The following is a 24,063-nucleotide window of genomic DNA, read 5'->3' as shown; positions in this document are numbered from 1 at the left end:
AAACAGCACCTGTTAGTGTAGTAGGACTGTTCTTTTTATGTTAAGCATTTTTGTGTTATTTTTCTACAAAGGTTTAATTAACAGCCAAAATTGTTTGTGTCAGACTTGCTATTGTCGATACGTTTGTCACGAGTGACCTCGAACCAGTTATTATGTGTAGTAAGAAATTGGATTCCTTTGCATGGAGAATTTCAGTGGCTAGAGTTCACGGCTCCTCGATTGATTCAGATTCAGTTGTATTAAGTCTGCCCACTAATAATGTAGAGCAAAATAGGTATTGTGGTGTTTGCAGAGCCGACCCGAGCTGAACCCAAGACAGAAGTGGAGTCCTGCTGGGAACGAGCTGAAACATTGGACACGGACTGGATGATTTAAAAATGAAATGTATTAATGAGATGATATGTGCTGTAACCATTTGTAATGTTTGAATAATCTTTAGTCTGTAACAAATACTGTAAAGTGCTCTCTCTGTAAGACCGAAAAACAGAATCTGGTACAACTTGATACACTGGCCGGCCTTGAGCAGTCTCTTATTAAAATTGGCACGATTCCCAGAATTTAGTGCTGAAATCTCTGTTAAGACTTTTCAGCTTGACTACAGAATAATGCTGTACTAATAGATGTATGTTAATATGCTTGTTTTAAATGGTATAGATTGCTGTGGTAACATATAATCATAGGTAGTGATAATTATTGTTAGTATGAAATACTATGAACAATTTTTATGTATAAGATCATATGATTCACTTTGCTTAATATGATAGCATACCTGAAGCTGTTTTCTATCAAGATGAGCATAGTTAAAAACGGAGTCCTAATTCAATGAAAAGAATTACTGTGTGCTTACATTCAAGAATTATAACTTCTGAATATAAAGGGAAAAGGAGTTAGGAGTATTCTTAAGGGAAAGAGAAAAACAGAAAAGGATTAAAAGACCTCGCTTTGAGTAGGTTTCTGCTTGTAATTCAGTTTTAAAATAAGTAGGTGAGTAAGAACAACCTAGAGTAAAAGCAGACTCTAACTTAAGAAAATAAGCATTGTCAGAAGATACACCACAACTAGAGAGCAGAAAAATTGAATAAAATCCTATTGTAATATTGCGGATATACTGCTGCTAGCAGAAAGTAATAAGGTTAGCAGCCATACGCTATAAGAAGTAATGTACTAGTTTGACTCTGAAGTTAAAAGACGCAGCATAAAAAGATGTTGTGTTTAAAATACAAAATAAAAGGATTGAATAAATAATGAAGAATAAAAGCAGGAGATCGGTTTTAGGAGAGTAAACTCTATGTGACCTGTCTTCCTGAACTCTCTATCAGCCTGCCCTTGGAGAAATTAATATTAGCTGCTGGAAGGCCTCTTTGGTGGGAAGAAGCCGGAATTTTTTTATCAGAAGGCTTATAGTATCGGGCCGGACTGCAAAAATAGGGAGTTAGAACGGATGGTCTTAGCACCTAAGATAGTTAGTTGCCGGGCGGAACAAGCATGTAAGATACAGGTGTAAGGAAAGTTCTAGGGAACATTAATCACTATTAAACTTGGCAAGAAAAGAGGTGTCTCCAGCAAGCTGGTTTTAGCCAGTATGAATATAGCTGAAACATACAGGGTCATCTGGATGTCAATTAAGTTCAAGCTACCAGGGGCCCATAGGAGAAAAACATTACAGCTTTACAGCTCAGTAAAATAGTTAGGTTTTCCATAAGGAGAAAACTCTACATTAAAAAGATATAAGATGGAAGTTCCCTATAATACCTGCTAAACACACACCTGTAAGGAAAGAATGAAATTAATTTGAGAGTGAGATGACATGAGGGAATATATTTTTGAAAGCCAAGTTCATGTAATCAATTATAATCATTATAACTATAACTGCTATATTATGATATAACTATTGGTGTTGCATATATTCAAAAAACACCACTTTTCTTATATTGGTGTTGCATATATTTAAAACACCACTCCTTTTTATAATGCACCCATATTAAGTAGTGAATCAAGGTTGCAGGGATTTTGTGAACTCTGCTTCACCTAACTTTTCAGATGAAGGAGGGGGGCCAAGAATGAGTGGATGAGAACATGGGCTAGTGTTGATTTGTTGGCATATGACTTTAATTGAGTCTGAGGAGTTGGTTGAATTCTTTAGAGATTACTGTTTGCCAAGAGATAAGGACTGTCAATATAGATTGATGACTGGATCTAATTGGGGTTTCCCATTGCTTTCAATGGGACGAAAATTGTATAAAAACCCTGGGCCGATCACACTGAGACCACCACAATCAAGCTTGGCAGAGCTATGTGTGGTCCATCCTTTGCAGATCTCTACAGAACAGTCCTTCTCTTTTGTTCACGCTACTCTTCCTTATAATAGGAGGTAAGCATATTAATGGTATTATTGTATCTCGCATTTATTGGTTATATTGCTATGAGGTTTTGAAACTATGTTTTGGTATTAAGAGTGTTATATTGAATGTGCTAAAACATAGCAGTGGGTGCTTGTAGGCTTTGTGCTTAACCAGCCTGAGGGCTGCACTGAATACATATAATTGTATTATGTTATTGAAGTATTAAATGCTGAAGCTTGTAATAAACTTAGGATTGCTAATTATTGTTACATGTTTTCGGGTTTTGGTAGTATGCGCAAACTACTAAACCAATATTAAAGGCATTTTAATAAAACGAAGGAGCGCTGATGTTGCTCTGATTCGTGAAACTTTGAATAAATGAGTCTGAGTGATTTTCTTGATTAAATAAAAAGGTTTTAAGGACACACCGCTCGTCCAGTGCTCGAACATAAACCACTAGGAGTTTTAAACATCTCTGTCCTCCTTAACGTCTCCCCTGAGTTAAGAGTGTGTGCAGAGCAAATAATATAATAAAAGAGAACGTGAAAAGTGAAAACGTGACAGTTGGCGCCCGACCGTGGGGCGAGCGAAATAAACGGTCCACAAAATAAACCTAATCTAGAAAACACTAATAAATACGATCGACCAATAAAAATTAAAATTGTTTAACATTTTGAAACGCGTTACTAAAATAGTTTAAACATTTTAATTCCATCACGCAATTTTGTAAGGTAAATTGCGTATGGGCATTTAAACTCCGGAAACCCGACGTTGTGACGCAACCCCAGATGCGGCAACCTCACTTGTGCACAAATCTTCCGGTAAAATAAAGTCTAGCAAAAGAGGGCGTTGAACGGGCTATTATAAATAGAAAAACGGGCTACTCTACATGGCATATGCCAAAACTTTTGAAGAAGAATTCCTTGAGATAAATAACCAATTGGAAGAAGGGGCTCACGCAGTTGTCAACACATTGTCTCAAATAATAGATAGAGAGATGAATGCTGATGATAGTTCAGAAAGCGCTTCGGATATAGAAGAAGGTGAAAGGATGGAGTCTCCATCTTCCTTCTCTGAAATAGAAATGGGGGAAGAAACTGCTAACAAAACCACACCTGTGTGGAAAAAAGCTGTTACTTTTTTCAAACCACGATCTAGAGAAAGAAAGAAAAATAAACTGTGTGAACCGAGAAGTAAGTCAGCTGAAGCAGCTGCAAGTAGAGAACACTCAGTAAATCTGCCTTGGGAAGCTGCAACTAGCAGAGAGGAGAGCACCGGCTCCACCCACTAATTCATGTGACTTGCGATCATCAGGTCCTAAAGGGATACGAGCACAGAAAGTAACAAACTCTGAAAAACTTAGAGCGCTGAATACGTTAGACAACCAATGTATAATTTATTGGCTGTTACAGCTAATGTCTGCCAAGAAATAAATAATAATGAAAACCTCTTGCATGGAGGAGGTGTGGTTAGAGCCCTGTCTGAAGCAAGCGGTTTAATAATTCAGGAAGAAAGTTACGATTGGATTTAAAAAAAAAAAGGTAAAGTTAGAAGTGAGGAATGGATGTAACTGCAACCAGTTTGTTACATGCATTTCATTTGCTATGATTCATGTAGTCCTAGAGAAGGAATGCTGAATTCAGTTAAAAAATTAAGTGAAGCAGTGTTAGCAGCCTTGATACAGCCTCTGCTTGTAATGCAAGTGAGGAATGTTTAGTTCACCCAGAGGGGCGGTAACCTGCTGCAGGGAGAGAGAGAGAGAGCTCACAGACTGCACCAGCTTGTGAGTATAAGGAGGGGGTCTTGGAGAGCCCAGAGATCGGGAATGCACAGAGAGCAGACCTAAAATAACATAGAGTGAAAGACATAGCAGACGTTCGATTTTTAACCCATTAGCAGCAGAAGCAGTTGAGATTATGATAGAGAAGGTGGAAGATTATTTGAAATATTGGAATTAATAAAGATAATGATACAGAAACAAATAATTATATTACATTAAATAATTTAATACATTTAAATAAAATAAATAAATAAATAAATAAATTAGAATTAAATTAAATTAGATTAAGCATCAGGGTATGAAGCTGAGTACAGCCTTTAAAGAAAAAGTTAGCAGTATTTCTTCCCCAAAAACAATAAAGCAACTCCAAGCCGTGATGGGGTTGTTTAATTATGCGAGAAACACTGTAACAGGATACTCAGTCCTGGCAGCCCCGTTGTATCGAAAGATTTCCCACGGTAACGCTGAGGGAATAGGGGTCTCGTGGACAGAAGAAGACGAACTTAGGCTAACGCAGCTTAAGACGTTAATACAAGAAGCGCAGGATATTACCACTCGAGTCAGTGGTAAGTCCTTGGAAGCCTACTTCCATATTGGTGAACAAGCTGCAGTAGGGGTGAAAAATAAAGGGGATGAAATGCCAATAAAGAATTGGGGTTTCAATTTCACCTCACAGAACAGCAGTTTTGTTATGAAAAAAGGATGCTAACCGCTCTTGCTAGAGTAGCACCGTCCTTATTCAACCTAGCTCAGGATGATCTTATTGAAGTTTTCAGTGATACCCCAGGTCTAGCTACCCTAACAAAGGGATCACTGATAAACACGAAAGCGCTTAAATTACGGTGGGATAGATGGGTCACTTTGCTAGCAGACCCTAGAATAATCTTCACTACCGTCTCCGAGCTAGCCTCTAACCTCAGAAGTAAATTCCTTCACCTTCCCTCGTTTGAAAAATGGGAGGAATGAACTGCCCCAGCAGGACAGCCGTTTGTGCCTGACTGGTTAATCTTCTCAGATGGATCCATTCCAGTTTGTGGAATAGGGATATCCGTCGGAAGAAATCGGAATGGAATTTATGAGGAAACGTAACACCACTCTGAAGTGGTATCAGGTCGATCCGCTTAAGTAGCAGAAGCTAAAGCCCTATTGAAGGGATTACAAATGGCTCAAAGTTTGGGGACGCCCAGTGAGACCATATTATTGATTACAGACTCAAGTTACTGCACCCAAGAATTCAATATTCACTCTCTAACATGGAAAGAGAATGGTTACTCTGACCATAAGGGTAAGCCCATAGCGCATGCCAATATATGGAAAGAGATTGAAACATTGAGGAGCAATAGGATCAGTGTTCAGCATATAGCAGGTCACCAGAAGGGGAAAGAAGTAACTATAGTGGGAAATAATCGCGCTGATGAATTGGCGCAAGGAGCAGTACAAGGTCATCAGCATCAGCAGCAAAACTGATCAATTTGCTAGCTGATAGCCAGCTGTTGTCTGAGTTCCCCCTGGACGGGGACAGATACCAGTTGGAACAAGGGAATTCTATACCGACTGTTTAAAACAAGCAAAAGGATAGTACCCCCTAAAGCAAGTCGACAAGCCATAGTACTGGCAGCTCATCAAGGAGCAGGTGCCTTGCATAGTGCACTTAAGGGAACTTTGCATCAGTTGCGAGATTAATGGTGGACTGAACTGCATGCTGAAACTGTGGAGATCTGCAGAAGATGTTTGCCCTGCCTACAACACATTCAGAAACCAAAAGGAACAAAGTAAGAATTGCACCTGGAAATATGTCATTAAATATTTTCATGAATGAGTTTTTAAGAATCACAAATACATATTTGAATTACAGACTGCATGCAAAATCAAAGACTTTATTCATTTGACAATGATTAAGGAAAAGAAAGTATACAGTATACTATTTAACTCTAGAGTATACATTAAATAAATGTAATTCTGTTTATAACAATTTAAAAAGAAAAATGTTATTGCAGTTTACTAGTAATTCTGTAATGGTTATAAGTAAAGCCTAGCATGGTTTCGTCTTATTTTATTACATGAATTGGAAAAACAAAAATAAGAATAAAACTTAAAAGTAAATAATTAGTAATAATACATTTGAACAGTAATGAAAGTAAAAACTTTTATATTATAAATGTGATTATTTTACTGGTTACATCGTTAAAATAAAACTAAAGCTTTTATGTTTTGTTTTTGCAAAAGGAATGTAACAGAATTGTTGTCTTGACTTGACAGGTAAAGCAAAACCATGCAATGAGAATGATAGGGATTTAAGAGAGCAGTTTGGAAAGTACAAAATGCTTATGACTGTTTATTGAGAAAGTGTGTTAATATACACTTTGCTTTTGAAACACAGAAGGCAGCTTTTGTATTGCAGAACTATTGAAAAAAAAAGTACAATGAATATTTTTTTCTTTTAACACTTTCTTAAATTCAGTTTTGATGTGCTCTGGGTGTTTTTGACAAATGGAAAAGATAAGAAGCTTGGTCTTTGTGTCTTAAATATATACTAACTTTTGTAAGTCTTTAACCAGAACTGAAAGGAGTGAACCTTGCTTGGAAACCATGACAACACTGATAAGCAAGTCAGCTGAGAGCCACTTTAACTCTTTAGGTGCAGGTATAGTGGAAGAAGTTAATAGGTATGCTATTGCAAGCAATGAAATGTTATACGTTTGAAAAAATAACTTTTAGCCTGTCTTGGTTTTAGTGATTATATATAATTGATTAACAACTATGGGTTTTTGTAACATCAGTTGATAAAATAACATCAAGAAATGTGGAAGTTTATTCTTTAAGTCTGGGTGATATATTCATTTTAACAGATATATCTGCTTGTAATAAGACAAAGAAAACCTTGCACTCATATTTCAATAGAGACCTTGTGAATAAATAATCTAACGATGAAACAGGTCATTGAAGGAGAAGCAAGCGCTTTTTTCTCTGTTACGAGCTGATTTCTAAGAGAATAATAATAATAATAAAAATACATTTAAAAATTATAATATAAAATAAAATAAATAAGCAAGAACCCATAGCATAAGCATTGGAAATTGCTGAACAGGTTCCTTATGTCCCGGTGATTTATAGGGATTCATTTACATAGGATGATATTTAAATACTTTTCCAGCAGACCCTACTGTATAGACAGACATATATTTATGAGCAGGGAATGACAAACATCCATTTCATAAAGCAGCAGGGATTCTGGAAACTGTTTGAAATATTTAATATAACAAGAATAATGAGAATTTAAAAAAAAAACATGTGAACAATGTTGTTATACTGCACCTTGGCTTTCCTCTGTTCGTGTTCTTTATGAGGAGCAGGAGCCGGGGTTTGAATCTGAGTCTCTCGAGGAACCTGAAGGGGGATCTGTCACGAGTGACCTCGAACCAGTTATTATGTGTAGTAAGAAATTGGATTCCTTTGCATGGAGAATTTCAGTGGCTAGAGTTCACGGCTCCTCGATTGATTCAGATTCAGTTGTATTAAGTCTGCCCACTAATAATGTAGAGCAAAATAGGTATTGTGGTGTTTGCAGAGCCGACCCGAGCTGAACCCAAGACAGAAGTGGAGTCCTGCTGGGAACGAGCTGAAACATTGGACACGGACTGGATGATTTAAAAATGAAATGTATTAATGAGATGATATGTGCTGTAACCATTTGTAATGTTTGAATAATCTTTAGTCTGTAACAAATACTGTAAAGTGCTCTCTCTGTAAGACCGAAAAACAGAATCTGGTACAACTTGATACACTGGCCGGCCTTGAGCAGTCTCTTATTAAAATTGGCACGATTCCCAGAATTTAGTGCTGAAATCTCTGTTAAGACTTTTCAGCTTGACTACAGAATAATGCTGTACTAATAGATGTATGTTAATATGCTTGTTTTAAATGGTATAGATTGCTGTGGTAACATATAATCATAGGTAGTGATAATTATTGTTAGTATGAAATACTATGAACAATTTTTATGTATAAGATCATATGATTCACTTTGCTTAATATGATAGCATACCTGAAGCTGTTTTCTATCAAGATGAGCATAGTTAAAAACGGAGTCCTAATTCAATGAAAAGAATTACTGTGTGCTTACATTCAAGAATTATAACTTCTGAATATAAAGGGAAAAGGAGTTAGGAGTATTCTTAAGGGAAAGAGAAAAACAGAAAAGGATTAAAAGACCTCGCTTTGAGTAGGTTTCTGCTTGTAATTCAGTTTTAAAATAAGTAGGTGAGTAAGAACAACCTAGAGTAAAAGCAGACTCTAACTTAAGAAAATAAGCATTGTCAGAAGATACACCACAACTAGAGAGCAGAAAAATTGAATAAAATCCTATTGTAATATTGCGGATATACTGCTGCTAGCAGAAAGTAATAAGGTTAGCAGCCATACGCTATAAGAAGTAATGTACTAGTTTGACTCTGAAGTTAAAAGACGCAGCATAAAAAGATGTTGTGTTTAAAATACAAAATAAAAGGATTGAATAAATAATGAAGAATAAAAGCAGGAGATCGGTTTTAGGAGAGTAAACTCTATGTGACCTGTCTTCCTGAACTCTCTATCAGCCTGCCCTTGGAGAAATTAATATTAGCTGCTGGAAGGCCTCTTTGGTGGGAAGAAGCCGGAATTTTTTTATCAGAAGGCTTATAGTATCGGGCCGGACTGCAAAAATAGGGAGTTAGAACGGATGGTCTTAGCACCTAAGATAGTTAGTTGCCGGGCGGAACAAGCATGTAAGATACAGGTGTAAGGAAAGTTCTAGGGAACATTAATCACTATTAAACTTGGCAAGAAAAGAGGTGTCTCCAGCAAGCTGGTTTTAGCCAGTATGAATATAGCTGAAACATACAGGGTCATCTGGATGTCAATTAAGTTCAAGCTACCAGGGGCCCATAGGAGAAAAACATTACAGCTTTACAGCTCAGTAAAATAGTTAGGTTTTCCATAAGGAGAAAACTCTACATTAAAAAGATATAAGATGGAAGTTCCCTATAATACCTGCTAAACACACACCTGTAAGGAAAGAATGAAATTAATTTGAGAGTGAGATGACATGAGGGAATATATTTTTGAAAGCCAAGTTCATGTAATCAATTATAATCATTATAACTATAACTGCTATATTATGATATAACTATTGGTGTTGCATATATTCAAAAAACACCACTTTTCTTATATTGGTGTTGCATATATTTAAAACACCACTCCTTTTTATAATGCACCCATATTAAGTAGTGAATCAAGGTTGCAGGGATTTTGTGAACTCTGCTTCACCTAACTTTTCAGATGAAGGAGGGGGGCCAAGAATGAGTGGATGAGAACATGGGCTAGTGTTGATTTGTTGGCATATGACTTTAATTGAGTCTGAGGAGTTGGTTGAATTCTTTAGAGATTACTGTTTGCCAAGAGATAAGGACTGTCAATATAGATTGATGACTGGATCTAATTGGGGTTTCCCATTGCTTTCAATGGGACGAAAATTGTATAAAAACCCTGGGCCGATCACACTGAGACCACCACAATCAAGCTTGGCAGAGCTATGTGTGGTCCATCCTTTGCAGATCTCTACAGAACAGTCCTTCTCTTTTGTTCACGCTACTCTTCCTTATAATAGGAGGTAAGCATATTAATGGTATTATTGTATCTCGCATTTATTGGTTATATTGCTATGAGGTTTTGAAACTATGTTTTGGTATTAAGAGTGTTATATTGAATGTGCTAAAACATAGCAGTGGGTGCTTGTAGGCTTTGTGCTTAACCAGCCTGAGGGCTGCACTGAATACATATAATTGTATTATGTTATTGAAGTATTAAATGCTGAAGCTTGTAATAAACTTAGGATTGCTAATTATTGTTACATGTTTTCGGGTTTTGGTAGTATGCGCAAACTACTAAACCAATATTAAAGGCATTTTAATAAAACGAAGGAGCGCTGATGTTGCTCTGATTCGTGAAACTTTGAATAAATGAGTCTGAGTGATTTTCTTGATTAAATAAAAAGGTTTTAAGGACACACCGCTCGTCCAGTGCTCGAACATAAACCACTAGGAGTTTTAAACATCTCTGTCCTCCTTAACGTCTCCCCTGAGTTAAGAGTGTGTGCAGAGCAAATAATATAATAAAAGAGAACGTGAAAAGTGAAAACGTGACACGTTGTAGATACGACTATTACTGAGACACCCATCGTATTATTATTATATTATTATTATTATTTATTTCTTAGCAGACGCCCTTATCCAGGGCGACTTACAATGGTTACAAGATATCACATTATTTTTACATACAATTACCCATTTATACAGTTGGGTTTTTACTGGAGCAATCTAGGTAAAGTACCTTGCTCAAGGGTATAGCTGCAGTGTCCCCTACCAGGGATTGAACCCACGACCCTCCGGTCAAGAGTCCAGAGCCCTAACCACTACTCCACACTGCTGCCCTGCTGTCGTGCAGGTATTGCAAAGTCCAGAAACAAAACAACATGTTAAAATAAATTAGTTCTGCACCGTATAAAAAAATATTAATTATTTAGAAGCAAATTAATGCATTTTCGTTTCGACTTTATTGTTAAAGTTTTCACACGTGGCAATACTGCCCTACAATTACTGCATGATACTTTGATCATTCCACTGTGTTATGTTGTGAACCATAGCTACGTTTAAAACTGAGAGATAGCAAATGCTTATCTTAAAAGTTTACCGGTACTTTAAAATTAAAAATGATAAAGAACACCATATAAGAACGATAAATACTGTAATTGATTTTTAGAAGGCCTTCTTTCTTGTTCTCCATGGTGCTGTAGTGACATTGTGTTATAACGAGTTAAGTGAAAACATCAAGTGAACATGCTAGGTGAGGTAGCAAATCTGCTAACACCAGCCAAAATTTCCCATTATTCAGACCGTATATACTAACTTAAAACAAATCTTTCTCCTGACGCCTCCTGGCATGTCAAAGTTTGTAGATGGCGCTGTTCATCTGACTGGTGCCTTTTAAGCTTGCATATTTTTGGATGAAGTCCGCTGCCATCTGGTAATGTTTGTTGTTTATCAGCTTACTATGTGGTGTTCATGTTAGTAAGCGTTGGTAAACTGTGATTTGCAGTGTTAAGTTTGCTCTTATTACAATGGATTGGTGGCTGGTTCATGCAAAAGGGAAAAAAAACAACAGCAGTGACATACAGAGAAGCCAGAGACATGTTGGATTTTTTTTTTAAACCAGCATACAGTTGTAGTCAAAAGTTTACATACCCCAATGGAAATTTATAATTTCTCAAAAATTCTCGAAAACAAAGAATTGTAGGAAAAATCTTTGTAGCAAAAGTTTTGCTTTTGTGGATGAGGAAAAAAAAAAGTTATAAGAAATAGATTATAGACAGTTATTTATTTCAGCAATATTTTTGCAAAACTCCAAAAATGCTAATTCAAAAGTATTCATACCCGACAAGGAAAATTAATAGCTAGTTGATGCACCTTTAGCAACAATAACCTCAATAAAAAATTAGGATATTTGTCAATGAGCTTTTGGCATGATTTTTTAGTGATTTTTGACCATTCTTCAATGCAAAATTCTTCCCGTTCATTCAAATTCTGAGGATTTCTCTTGTGCACAACCTTCTTCAACTCATACCAATTCACTTTGATTGTCTTCGGCAGTCAATCTCGGATTGTTATTAACCTTCCTCACAATTCTTCCACCTTTTCTTGGTGAAAGAACCACAGACAAGAGAAAGGGGGGTGAGATCCAAAAAGTTTGAGAACCACTGCCTTAGAGCTCCAATTGCCCACTTTACTGCAAGACATGCTTTTTCCACAATGGCATATTTATGTTTGCTAGGAAGTAATTTACGACTAAGGTACAGTACCGAGTGTTCTTCTCCACCCACAAATTGTGACAACACTGCTCCAAGACCTACGCCGGAGCGTGCTGTTTAAAAGTATTTTTTTCACAGTAAAACAGGTTTAAAAGGCACTGCATATCAACAGGACACTCAGTACTGCATCTTCAGCCCCACCCCACCCCTTATTCACTGTATTTTTAACATACCTCTTCATAGTCGTGCATACTGATAAATCATCTCCTGATCACTCGTTTTATCACCAAACTCCTCAATAATGTGATCCAAGTCATTATTTTATTACTATAACATCTCAAAAAGTTCTTCAAATTTCAGTGTTACCTCTGTGGTGCAGGTGCTATGTGTATTGCTCATATATGCCGCCTTTTTTTTTTTTCGGCTTATTCAGCTCCTATCGGTCTCACTGGCCATTGAAAGGTTTTCTCTGCTTTTTCCAGAGAAAAAACTATTAGAGACCTGTGCTTGAAGGCTTTTTGATGATGTCGGACAGGGTCCGACATAGGACCGCAAAGGATTAACACTGGGTCACTACACAAAATACATCCTAGCGTGCGAAATGCCATTTCTGCCTTATCTTTCCATTTAACCATGTTTTGTCCCTTAGCTCTGGTTAGTTCAGTGAGGGGTACTGCTATTGTTGCTATAATAGCACAGAATTGGACGAGGCCAATTCTTAATGCTATTAAGCTGTGGCTTGACCATACCATTGCCTACGTTCCCCAATTACCTGACCTCTGTTAATCCAAGATGACATTTTTCAGGGTTTGCCGTTAACCCAGATTTTCTAAGGCTATCCAGTAAAGCTTCTAGTTTTCCAGTTTTCACTTCATATCACTATATCATCCAAATAGGTTGATGCATATTCTACATGAGGACTCAGTAATGTATCTATTAACCACTGGAATGTAGCTAGGGCACCATGTAAGCCAAATGACATTACCATATTTTGGTACAATCCATCCGGGGTCACAATAGCAGTTTTTTTCTTTACATTTTTAGTTAGAGAAATTTGCCAGTACCCTTTAGTCAAGTCAAGACTGGACAAGTACCTAGCTTACCCCAGTTTCTCAATGAGTTAATCTACCCGAGGCATCGGGTAGGCATTGAATTTAGAAACTTTGTTTAACTTTCTGAAGTCATTGCAAAACCTCCAGGTTCCATTTGGTTTTGCGACCAGAACTATGGGACTTGTCCACTCACTTGACGACTCCTCTATAACCGCTGATTGAAGCATTTTTTTCACTTCAGCCCTGACTTATGCTTCTGGTCTCAATTTTATGCGTTCTTCCTGGTAACACTGAAAATATGTCTGTATGTCTACGGAGCATATGAAACACTTCTTGGCACTCAGAATTATCTAGAGTAGAGCCAATGTGTATGTCAGGAATGGGTGATTTATCACGTGCTGTCCCAGTTTCAGTTGCCATATATGTCGGCTCTCTATCTTTCCATGGCTTTAACAGAGTTATGTAATATACATTAGAGAGTCAATTATCCAAACTAATTGGGACCGATACTAGTTTGCGCAATTGATTTGTATGGATAATCAAACAGGTATTAATAACAATTACTGTACCTTTAACCCCTTGCAGTCCATTTATTAAGTGCGTGTCAGGCACATCAGGTCCAATTTATTTTCACACGCGCAGTTAATTTTAGACGCGCTGTTTAAAAGTATTTTTTTTCCACAGTCAAACGGGTTTAAAAGGCCCTGCATATCAACAAAGCACTCACTAGGCATCTCCAGCCCCGCCCCACCCTTTCGTTCGCTATAGCTTTCACATATGCTAAGAAATAAATAATAATAATAATAATAATAGTCGGACATACCGATCAATCATTTCCTGATCACTCGTTTTATCACCAAACGCCTCAATAATGCGATCCAAGTCATTATTTTATTACTATAACATCTGAAAAAAGCTCTGCAAATGTCCATGATATTCTCTAAGCGCTGATACAGTAGCAGCCAGCTTGTTTCCTTATGGCCGCCGTTATCTGATGCCAGGGGCAAGTATGACTATTCATGAGATACGCACTTTTTTTTCGGCTTGTCTCGGCTCCTGTCGCTCCCACTCAGCCATTGAATGGTTTTCTCGGCTTTTTCCAGAGAAAAAACGACTAGAAACCCGTTTTTTGCATCTTTTTGATGATGTCGGACAAGGTCCGACATTGGACCGGATGGGAATAATTGCAATGTCGGACCAGGTTAATAAAGTATAGAATATAGTTAACATACACAAGTACATAGTACACAAGTACCTAGTGATGATATATAGCTAGTAACCTATTCTACCACATTAAACAGTAATTCTACACAGTAAAACTACAGTTACAGGTTAAGGTAATGAAATACTGTAATAAACATACCATATACCAAACTTTGAAAATCAAAGAATACAATTCTGTACAACTTTGACACATTACAGAACTTAATGTATTCAGAATTATGGTAGGAATAATTCTGTAACTTATTTGCATCAGTCTGCTGGTCCTCATAGCCGTTTTATCAGCAGAAGCTGTCTGCGTAATAAACCACACGTAATTCATCACGTGATTACAGGTGCATTTGGTTGATTAGATAGTACGGTTGATCAAAGATCAGATAATTGACTCTATACTGTATTTGGTTTAGTTTTTTTTCTTCAGTTCCCAGCTGGATCAATAGGGGGCGCTATCTCACCACTACTACCATATGTGGTAACATGACTGGCGGTCAAGGCTGGCCAACGGCAGAAATAGCAACCCATACACAGAAACTGTAGTTCAGCGCTTTCTGCACACTTTTAATCAACACAAAACAAACAAAACACAGGAACAAAATAACAGTTTGAACAAAAACATTCCTAAACACACACACAGCACAAGTACAACACCCAAGAACAGCTATCCTTGCAGCTACACTTACTCACTTTATACTCACAGCACACACACCTTCTCCGCTGCTGACTCTCCTACACAACTCTCCCCAAACATGCATTCCTTTGTTCCTTTTGTAGGGTGCGACCCGGGGGTAATGACAATCAAACATTCAATTACCACCTGGCCACTTTCCACACTTTACCAATCATACCTTAATCACTCAATTAAACAATTAAACACAACCTCAAAACACACAGGCACCCACACACCCAAACACACATGCACCCATGTGCAGAACCTCTGCTCTGCACACATCCTCCCCCTACTGTGTCACACAAGGCATCACACAGGTGTACTTGTTTGATATACTTGTACAGCATGACAGATATGATTTGTGTAAGATGTTTTCTGAATGAATGAATACTGCATCACAGTTTTAAATCACAAAGCTGAAGAGTAAGTTGTACTATTTACTGAAACTGAAGGGAGATAAATGTTAATTAATGTAGACCAACACAACACATGTTAAAAGTACATGGTCTCCCAATCATTTTCAGCTGCGCAGTGTGCAATATAATTTTTTGACAGTTGTTTACTAGATTATTCCGTACTTGTCTGCATTCTGTTTTAACCAGATAACAATTTGAACAGCCTTGTTTGTTCGCTCAATGTTGTTTTGAATTTTAATTGCTAAGCTTTGTCTTGAACCCTGCTTACCATTACATCACTACTTGAACAAAACATTCTCCCGCAACTACTATGTGACCAAGACATTCATTTTTTTTAAACACACTTGTAATTCAGCAACTAAAGCCTTGCAGGGGCTCAGGGGGGGAACTTTAGCAATGGTCACCTCTGTAAGGATGTTTTCCCTTTAGGGTGGTGGGGGAGGCATGTTTCAAAGTCAAACATTAAAAATCATTTTAAAAATAACCTCCACTTAGGTTTTCATATTTATTTTGTATTATTTTTGCAGTACCATACTAGGTTTGATTGAGTTATTCATTAAACTATCAATGTGGTACTTTTTAAACAGCATGCAGAGCGTACATATTGTTTTTATACTTTGGATGTTTACTTGTGTGAGGCTTATAACTTCTTAACACCTTGTTACGTTGATATAAAGCTTATAAAACTGGCACTGCTGCAGATTGTAATAACAAAGATTCCCCCAAAACCCCAAAACCAACACAATGGCTGTTAATAAATCTATGAGCATAATTATTTCAGACCACACACTGGTGTGATTAGTCATGTTAAGCAAACACTTTTCTAAATTTGGGTTACAAAGCAATACAATATACACATATACCTTTTACCAGTTTGAATATACTACTTACTGAGCCATCATAAATTTGAATAAACAGAAAAAAGTCAAAGGGAATGCTTTCATTCCAAATCTCCCTAACACAGCGTCAGACCTTTGGTAAATTAAGCTTCCTTACATTATCTTGTTAGAGTAATACAAATGCTAATCCATCTGTTCTTGATTGTCTGCCCAATCTGTGCCTTTAAAACTCTTTATGCATGCCAGTGTAAGGTGAAAGCTTGAGTTGGATTCTGAAGACTTAATTACTATACTGCCTTATTTATTCTTGTAATATTCACTCGTGACATTTAAAAAGTAATTTAGAAGCCAAAAATAGATTGTCGTTAGTTGAAATTGATTGTGGCTCACTTGGTGTTTCTACAATCAAAACCACAAATACCTCCAACAAAAACTTCTACAGTTTTCTATAATGTCAATTTCAATCCAAAATAAGTTCTCCACAAAACAAACTCCTCGAAACGCCACAAAATTTGATTCTCAAATCAATCTACTCACACTATGAAAAAGTCCTGCCACTGTCAAAGCAGTCATAATTTTTGCAGAGAAGCAGCGAAGTAGACAGCCAGAGTAAAATGCATCCTCCCTTACACACGTAGAGTAAGAAAAACGATAAAATAACATGAAAAATACACATACTGTGTTATTTGTTGTGTGTAAAATGGTTCTCTAAAACATTTAGTACTAATTAGCTATAGTCCGCACTCTGGCATTTTATGCTGGGGAGGGAGGGGTTAGCCAGTGACCATAGTCCTGACAGAAAGGAAAGTCTCTGAAACCTGTTATCCTTTATCTGATGCTACAGTTACAATACACTAATATGTTTCTAAGGGAGCTTGTGTCATGGAGCAAACATGTTCCGTGTTAGATAACTTTCTCACAGAGAAGGTTATCTGTAGAGAAGGTTATTTGAGTAAAATCGAATCCCTGCTTCAAAAGACTGTTTCCATCCAACGTTCCATGCCACCTGTCTGGTCTGCTTTTTTAATCACAGATCTTGTATAGATTGTGTGGATTTTAACAAAGCCTTCAGATCAGATTTAATGTAGACATTTCTGGCACTTTAAAGATACCTTTAAAAAATGGGTGCACTTTTAATATGAATTTATGGTTGAGAGTTTGCTCTGCTTTTTTGTTTTTATGTACAATACATTTGGTCTTACTGCATTTGCCCATGAATTCTGTAGCAAGACACCATTGTTATATAAAGCATAAATAATCAATTCTGCTGTCTTACTATTTCAGGGTCTTAATACATAAGCAATGTTTTGCTAATCTGCTGGTTAGTGTAGGTGTCAAACTTCCATGAAATATACAATATTATTTTATGCTTTTACCAAACAGCAGCACATATGGAGAACATCATTTATTTTACAATTTGCTGCAAATACTTTTATGTTTTCGCAGAGGAATGCATTTATCAAAACTAAATTAGTGTACAACTTTAGAACTTGGTTGGTAGATGTAAAAAGAGAAACAGTGATGTTTCTTAAATATTCATACTGTGGGGTCACAAACTCAAAACTCCAGCATGACCCAACACAAGGTGTAATTATCGCTTTAATAAATACTTAATGATAGCAACATTTTTGTTGAATCACATTCTAATACTATCACTGTACTGGCTTACTATGTTTATTACACACACTTCTTTTTAAAAACTGTATGAACCAGTGTATGTTTTATGACTAAATATGCTGTTTGCTTAAGGGAAGGCTTTTTGTTACATGTAAATTAAAAAAACAATAACAGTGAACACAGGTAAGGCCTAAGCCCTTAGGACACCACGTATTAATAGAGTATAAAAGATACATTCAAAAGCTGTAGCTGGACTAGGTGATAGCAATTAACAGAAGGAATCTACCACACTCTCTCCCTCTTCCTCCGCTAAGAAACTTGGAGTCACCCTGGACCCCTGCCTCTCTTATTCCCAGCACATCTCCACTCTGGCACGCACTTGCCGATTCTTCCTGAGCAACATCCGAAGAATCCGACCCTTCCTCACCAACTACGCTACCCAGCTCCTGGTCCAGACCCTGGTACTCTCCCGCCTAGACTACTGCAACTCCCTCCTGGCTGGCCTCCCTGTGTCCGCCACCCGTCCGCTCCAGCTCATCCAGAACTCTGTTGCCCGCCTGGTGTTCTCTCTACCTCGCTTCGCCCACGCTACTCCACTACTCCGCTCGCTCCACTGGCTCCCGATCACCGCTCGCATCCAGTTCAAGACTCTTGTACTAGCCTACAGATGCCTTGACCAGACTGCACCCAGCTACCTCCAGACCCTCATCTCTCCCTACACCCCCACTCGACCTCTCCGCTCCGCCTGCACTAGAAGACTGGCTCTACCTCCGCTACGCTCCCCTGCCTCCAGAGCCCGCTCCTTCTCCACCCTTGCTCCGCAGTGGTGGAATGACCTTCCTACAGATGTCAGGACTGCCCAGTCCCTGACCACATTCCGGCGCCTCCTTAAGACTCACCTCTTCAAACAGCACCTGTAGAACTCCTCTGTTTGTATCCTGGGACACTATCACCCTTCATTTAAATGTGCTTTATTTTGCTCTTATCTGCCCCTATTTTACTGCATTTAATCCTGTACTTCAGAATACTGTAATCTGCCAAGTGTTTAACCTGTAGTATTTTGTATTTAATCATATCCTGATGTAACTATCACTATTTAATCATATCCTGATGTAACTACCACTATTATCTGCTGTATTATTGAATTGTGGTTTGTCACACTTGAACAAAAGTTATTGTATTTCTTGCTCTTATTGTATTACTTGTATTGTAACACTTGAAATGTATTTGCTTACGATTGTAAGTCGCCCTGGATAAGGGCGTCTGCTAAGAAATAAATAATAATAATAATAATAATAATAATAAAGACAAAACATGAAAGAGATCCACAAAAGAATTATGTAAAGCAACACAGCTTGAATTTTAACAGAGTTTCCCTTATCTTTCAATAAGGTTAAGCTTGCAGGATATTTTGAACAACTTGCGTTTGTATGAGTTTTAAGGGTAACAGCTGTGCTCTCGTAATACTGTATTTTGATATTAATGTGAACAATGCCCTAGATCACATTTGGAAGTTCTGTTATCTGTATGATGTTATACTTTGCTGGATTTGAAAGAATGGCCAGAAGACAGAGGTATCTATCTATTGTTTGTCAACAAATTGTATAGTAGCTGCAAACAGATGAGCAGAACCAGTCCATGCATTCAATCTTACTAACAAAGGTTTGACTGGTATTCTTGTAAAATTAAGAATACCATCTCCATTGGTAACTAAAATGTCTTTCTTGGTTCAACTTTTGATAATGGCTTACACAATATGTAGTGATATTCTACCACTCTATGACTGTTTTGAAATTATACATCACAATTATGTTTTTCAAAGCAAACCACTGGCATCCAAGCCAAAGTTAAACTGTTTATCTCACAATGGTATGATTGCTTGTTATCTGCATTTCCTGATGCTACATTAAGAAACATCTCAGTATCTGCCAGGCAGAGTAACTTTGTTAAGAAATCAATGAGTGGAACTCAATTTACTCTACTAAGGACTATATTCTCAAAGCTATTTACTCTAAATTGGAATTAGCACAATTTTTGTCTGAATGAAAAGAAAAAAAAAAACACCAATTAAAATTTTAAAACTAAACAACTTTAGACTACTCCAAGGCCCATACATTAAATAAGTAATGTATTTCTGGTTAAGTAATTTTACTGGGTGCATTTAACTGTGACGATTTGGTGTTAATAGCTCTGAGAATCTAGCTCTATGTGTTTAATAGAAATTACGATTTATCCATCAATTATACTGCATGATTATCTTATGTGTTATCTGGGAAAAAGTTTGCCATGCAGACTATGAATCATATCTTTGTTGGTTACCTTTATCAGCTCTATCACCTACAGTATATATCTATATATCTATCTATCTATCTATCTATATATATATATATATATATATATATATATATATATATATATATATATATAATCATATATATTTAACATACTGTTGTTTGCGTTGTTCAGTGAAGTAAGACTGATAGAACAGCGAATCCCTGTTTGGGGCCGGGGTTCTCCCTCGCTCCTGCTGCCCTCTTCCCCTCACATGCACTCTCCTTTCTTCTCATGCACTCTCGCTCTCTGCTCTCCAGACTCGATCTGGGTTCTTTCACTGCTTCACAGCTCTCGTGCCTCTCTCTCTGTCCCTCACAGTCTCACAGCAACCACTTGCTTCGAAGTCTGAGCGCGTTCTCCTCCTCGAGGCTCACGCCCCTCCCACTTATAGCCTCAGGGGAGCCCACCCCCACCCCCTATACATACACCATATGCACACACGCACACACACTCTCTAACAGAGTTCCCTGCTCCCTTACAATACACATAACACCAAACAAGACATAACAAACAAACAAACAAACAAGACAAACACAGAGTCCTGGACAATACAGTCGCAGGGTCGTTACAATACTGTTGGATACCCACATCACGGTTAAAGCATATCAATTGCATAAAGGCTGTGCCTATGACAACAAGATTTTTTAGGTCATTACCATGGGCAAATGCAAACATAACCTGATGCACCTTTCTTATTTTTTCCTTAGATATGTTATTACCTTAGTCCAGAGTGTGACCAGGCACAAAAAGCTTCAGGTTCTTGTGTTTTTTTCAGATCGTCAACAGGTTACAACTTTGCATGGGTAATGATTAAGGCCATAATGATCCAGGCAAACAAGTATTCATTTTCTAAGATACATGCCACCAACACAGGCTGGAGTTACTGTTCTCCTTTTAAGTTCCATGTGTCACTTTTATAAATTGACCATTACAAGTACTGTACCATAGACAACATTTCTGAACATGGCCATAACTAGCTATGAGGACACCGAGGTTGTGTCCGAGGTTGTTTTTTTGCATCATCAATGCTATTGCTCATGTAAAAATTCTGCTACAAAAGATTCCTTACTTTTCTCTGTTGGTTTGCCATGTAACATAGATTTGGAGGTTGAATAGTAAATACCAAGCAGTCATAAATACTGCCAGAAATAGCTTGAAACCTAAGTTTGACCTCGGTAGAATGTCAGCTCTGTCAACGCTGTCTCTGAACGATCCTGCAGCACCACAATCAAGTACTCATAGTAACGTATGTTAATGTTAATTGTGGTCAAATTGTGTGAATATACAGTGGCTCTCAAAAGTATTCACCCCCCTTGGACTTTTCCACATTTTATTGTGTTACAACATGGAATCAAAATGGATTTAATTAGGAGTTTTTCCCACTGATCAACACAAAAAAGTCCATAATGTCAAAGTGAAAAATAAAATCTACAAATTGTTCTAAATTAATTACAAATATAAAAGAGAAAATAATTGATTGCATAAGTATTCACCCCCTTTGCTATGACACACCTAAATAAGCTCTGGTGCAACCAATTGTCTTTAGAAGTCACATTAGTTGAATGGAGTCCACCTGTGTGCAATTAAGGTGTTTCACATGATTTCAGGTTAAATACACCTGTCTCTGGGAGGTCCCACAGTTGGTTAGTACATCAAAAACTACATCATGAAGACGAAGGAACATTCAAAGCAAATCCGGAATAAGGTTCTTCAAAAGCACCAATCAGGGGTAGGATATAAGAACATTTCCAAGGCATTGAATATCCCCTGGAGTACAGTAAAGTCCATTATTAAGAAATGGAGAGAATATGGCACAACTGTGAATCTGTCTAGAACAGACCGTCCTCAAAAACGGAGTATCTGGGCAAGAAGGGCACTAGTTAGGGAGGCCCCCGAGGCCTATGGCAACTCTAAAGGAGTTACAGTCTTCCATGGCTGAGCTGGGAGACACTGTGCATACGGCAACAATAGCCTGGGTGCTTCACAAAACTGGCCTTTATGGGAGAGTGGCAAAAAGAAAGCCATTGTTGTAAAAAACTTGCATCAAATCTCAGCTAGAGTTTGCCAGAAGGCATGTGGGAGACTCTGAGACCAAGTGGAAGAAGATTCTATGGTCTGATGAGACCAAAATAGAGCTTTGGCCTCAACGCTAAGCGCTATGTTTGGCGCAAGCCCAACACCGCACATCATCCTGAGAACACCATCCCTACGTGAAGCATGGTGGTGGCATGCTTCTCTGCGTCAGGGCCTGGAAAGCTTGTGGAGATAGAGGGCAAAATGGATGCAGCAAAGTACAGAGAAATCCTGGAGGAAAACCTACTGAAGTCTGCAAGAGACCTGGGACTTGGGAGAAGATTCATCTTCCAGCAGGACAATGACCCCAAACATACAGCCAAAGCCACACGAGTGGCTTAAAAACAAAAAGGTCAATGTCCTGGAGTGGCCCAGTCAAAGCTCGGACCTCAATCCAATTGAGAATATGTGGAAAGAGTTGAAAATTGCTGTTCACCAAAGGTCCCCATCCAACTTGACGGAGCTTGAGCAATTTTGCAAATAAGAATGGGCAGAAATTGCAGTGTCCAGATGTGCAAAGCTGGTAGAGACTTATCCAAATAGACTCATGGCTGTAATTGCTGCCAAAGGTGCCTCTACCAAATATTGACTCAAGGGGGTGAATACTTATGCAATCAATTATTTTCTGTTTTGTATTTGTAATTCATTTAGAAAAAAATTTTAGATTTTATTTTTCACTTTGACATTATGGACTTTTTTTGTGTTGATCAGTGGCAAAAACACCTAATTAAATCCATTTTGATTCCATGTTGTAACACAATAAGGGGGGTGAATACTTTTGAGAGCCACTGTAGCTTAAGATATCATTTGAAATTCCACCACTGGGCAGCACTGACTTATCACGCTGGTTTAATCCTAGTTGAAAGCTGTACTTTTAACCCCCCTTTACTGTAATAGAACCGTTTTCATAGTTTGTAAGACATATATGTCTTTAATGTAGAGTGTGAAATACTACAAAATGAAAATAAGATGCTTCAACCCACATATCATATGCTTACCTCACAGCTGTCATTTTTGGGCACACTTTAATGCATTTACAAGTTTAATGTAAACAGGAACCTGGTGTTAAATACTTGCAATTGTTGTATTATCTTGAAAAAACATTTCTGATTGAATACCTTGTTGGAGTGGATCTATATTTATGGCTGAGATTCAAAAATACAGTAATTCCATCACACATACACCTTATTATAACCCAGAAACTAAACCAATTTCCTCAAAGAATTGAGTGAGAGAATATTGTATTTGACTCTGAGCATCAGCTGCGGTGCTTGGTTACCTTGGTAACCAAACCTTTTCATCTTGCAGCAATAAATTATTCTAACAAAGGTTCTTTTGGTGAACCCGATATCTAACTTTTCCTATATACCTCAGAGAAAATGATACAATAATTTCAAGCTCAATTGAGGCTCTAATTAGCAGCATACATTTTTTTAGATTTTTGAAAGGCATTGGATACAAAGTCACTATTAAAGTATACACATCCACATTTTTGCATTAAAGGAGGGCAGGCTCTATTAAACTGTGTTAACCAACTTACTAACCTGCATGTAAATGGGGTGGAGGCAAACTGCTGAAACATTGTTTGGAGGCTTCACCTTATTTCTGAGTTGAAAGTGTATGACGTGCCAGAGCATTTGAAATGACTTACCTAAAGAATTGTATAGTACGGGACACTCAGCAAATGTAGAAGCTTTAACCACCAGCTTAGATAATAAGGTAAGAATGTGCACAGGCCCTCTAAATCAGGCATTTCAGTCTTGTTCAAAAGGGACATGTTCAACAAAACTACAAACTCACATCCCTTGTAATTAATTCTGCAGTAGCAGGACGCTTCCTTTTTAAGTATTTATGTATTTTAGCTCCGCCCTTTTGAATGACT

The 24,063-nt window shown here is 37.6% G+C and overlaps 1 protein-coding gene and 1 long non-coding RNA gene across 3 annotated transcripts in view; one reads left to right on the top strand and one right to left on the bottom strand.

The window, feature by feature from the left end:
- LOC117405223 (interleukin-1 receptor accessory protein-like 1) overlaps positions 1-24,063 on the bottom strand; it is a 512,848-nt gene that overhangs the window by 377,908 nt on the left and 110,877 nt on the right. The window lies entirely within an intron of this gene.
- LOC131737913 (uncharacterized) lies at positions 132-10,119 on the top strand. Its single transcript, XR_009329480.1, has 2 exons — positions 132-5,894; positions 7,691-10,119. It is a non-coding gene; the product is annotated as an uncharacterized LOC131737913 (long non-coding RNA).

The sequence above is a fragment of the Acipenser ruthenus genome, chromosome 9 (genome assembly GCF_902713425.1).
Source record: "Acipenser ruthenus chromosome 9, fAciRut3.2 maternal haplotype, whole genome shotgun sequence".
Taxonomy (NCBI): Eukaryota; Metazoa; Chordata; class Actinopteri; order Acipenseriformes; family Acipenseridae; genus Acipenser; species Acipenser ruthenus.
Note: the sequence above shows the minus strand (reverse complement) of the source record. Positions and strands in the feature narration are given on the sequence as shown.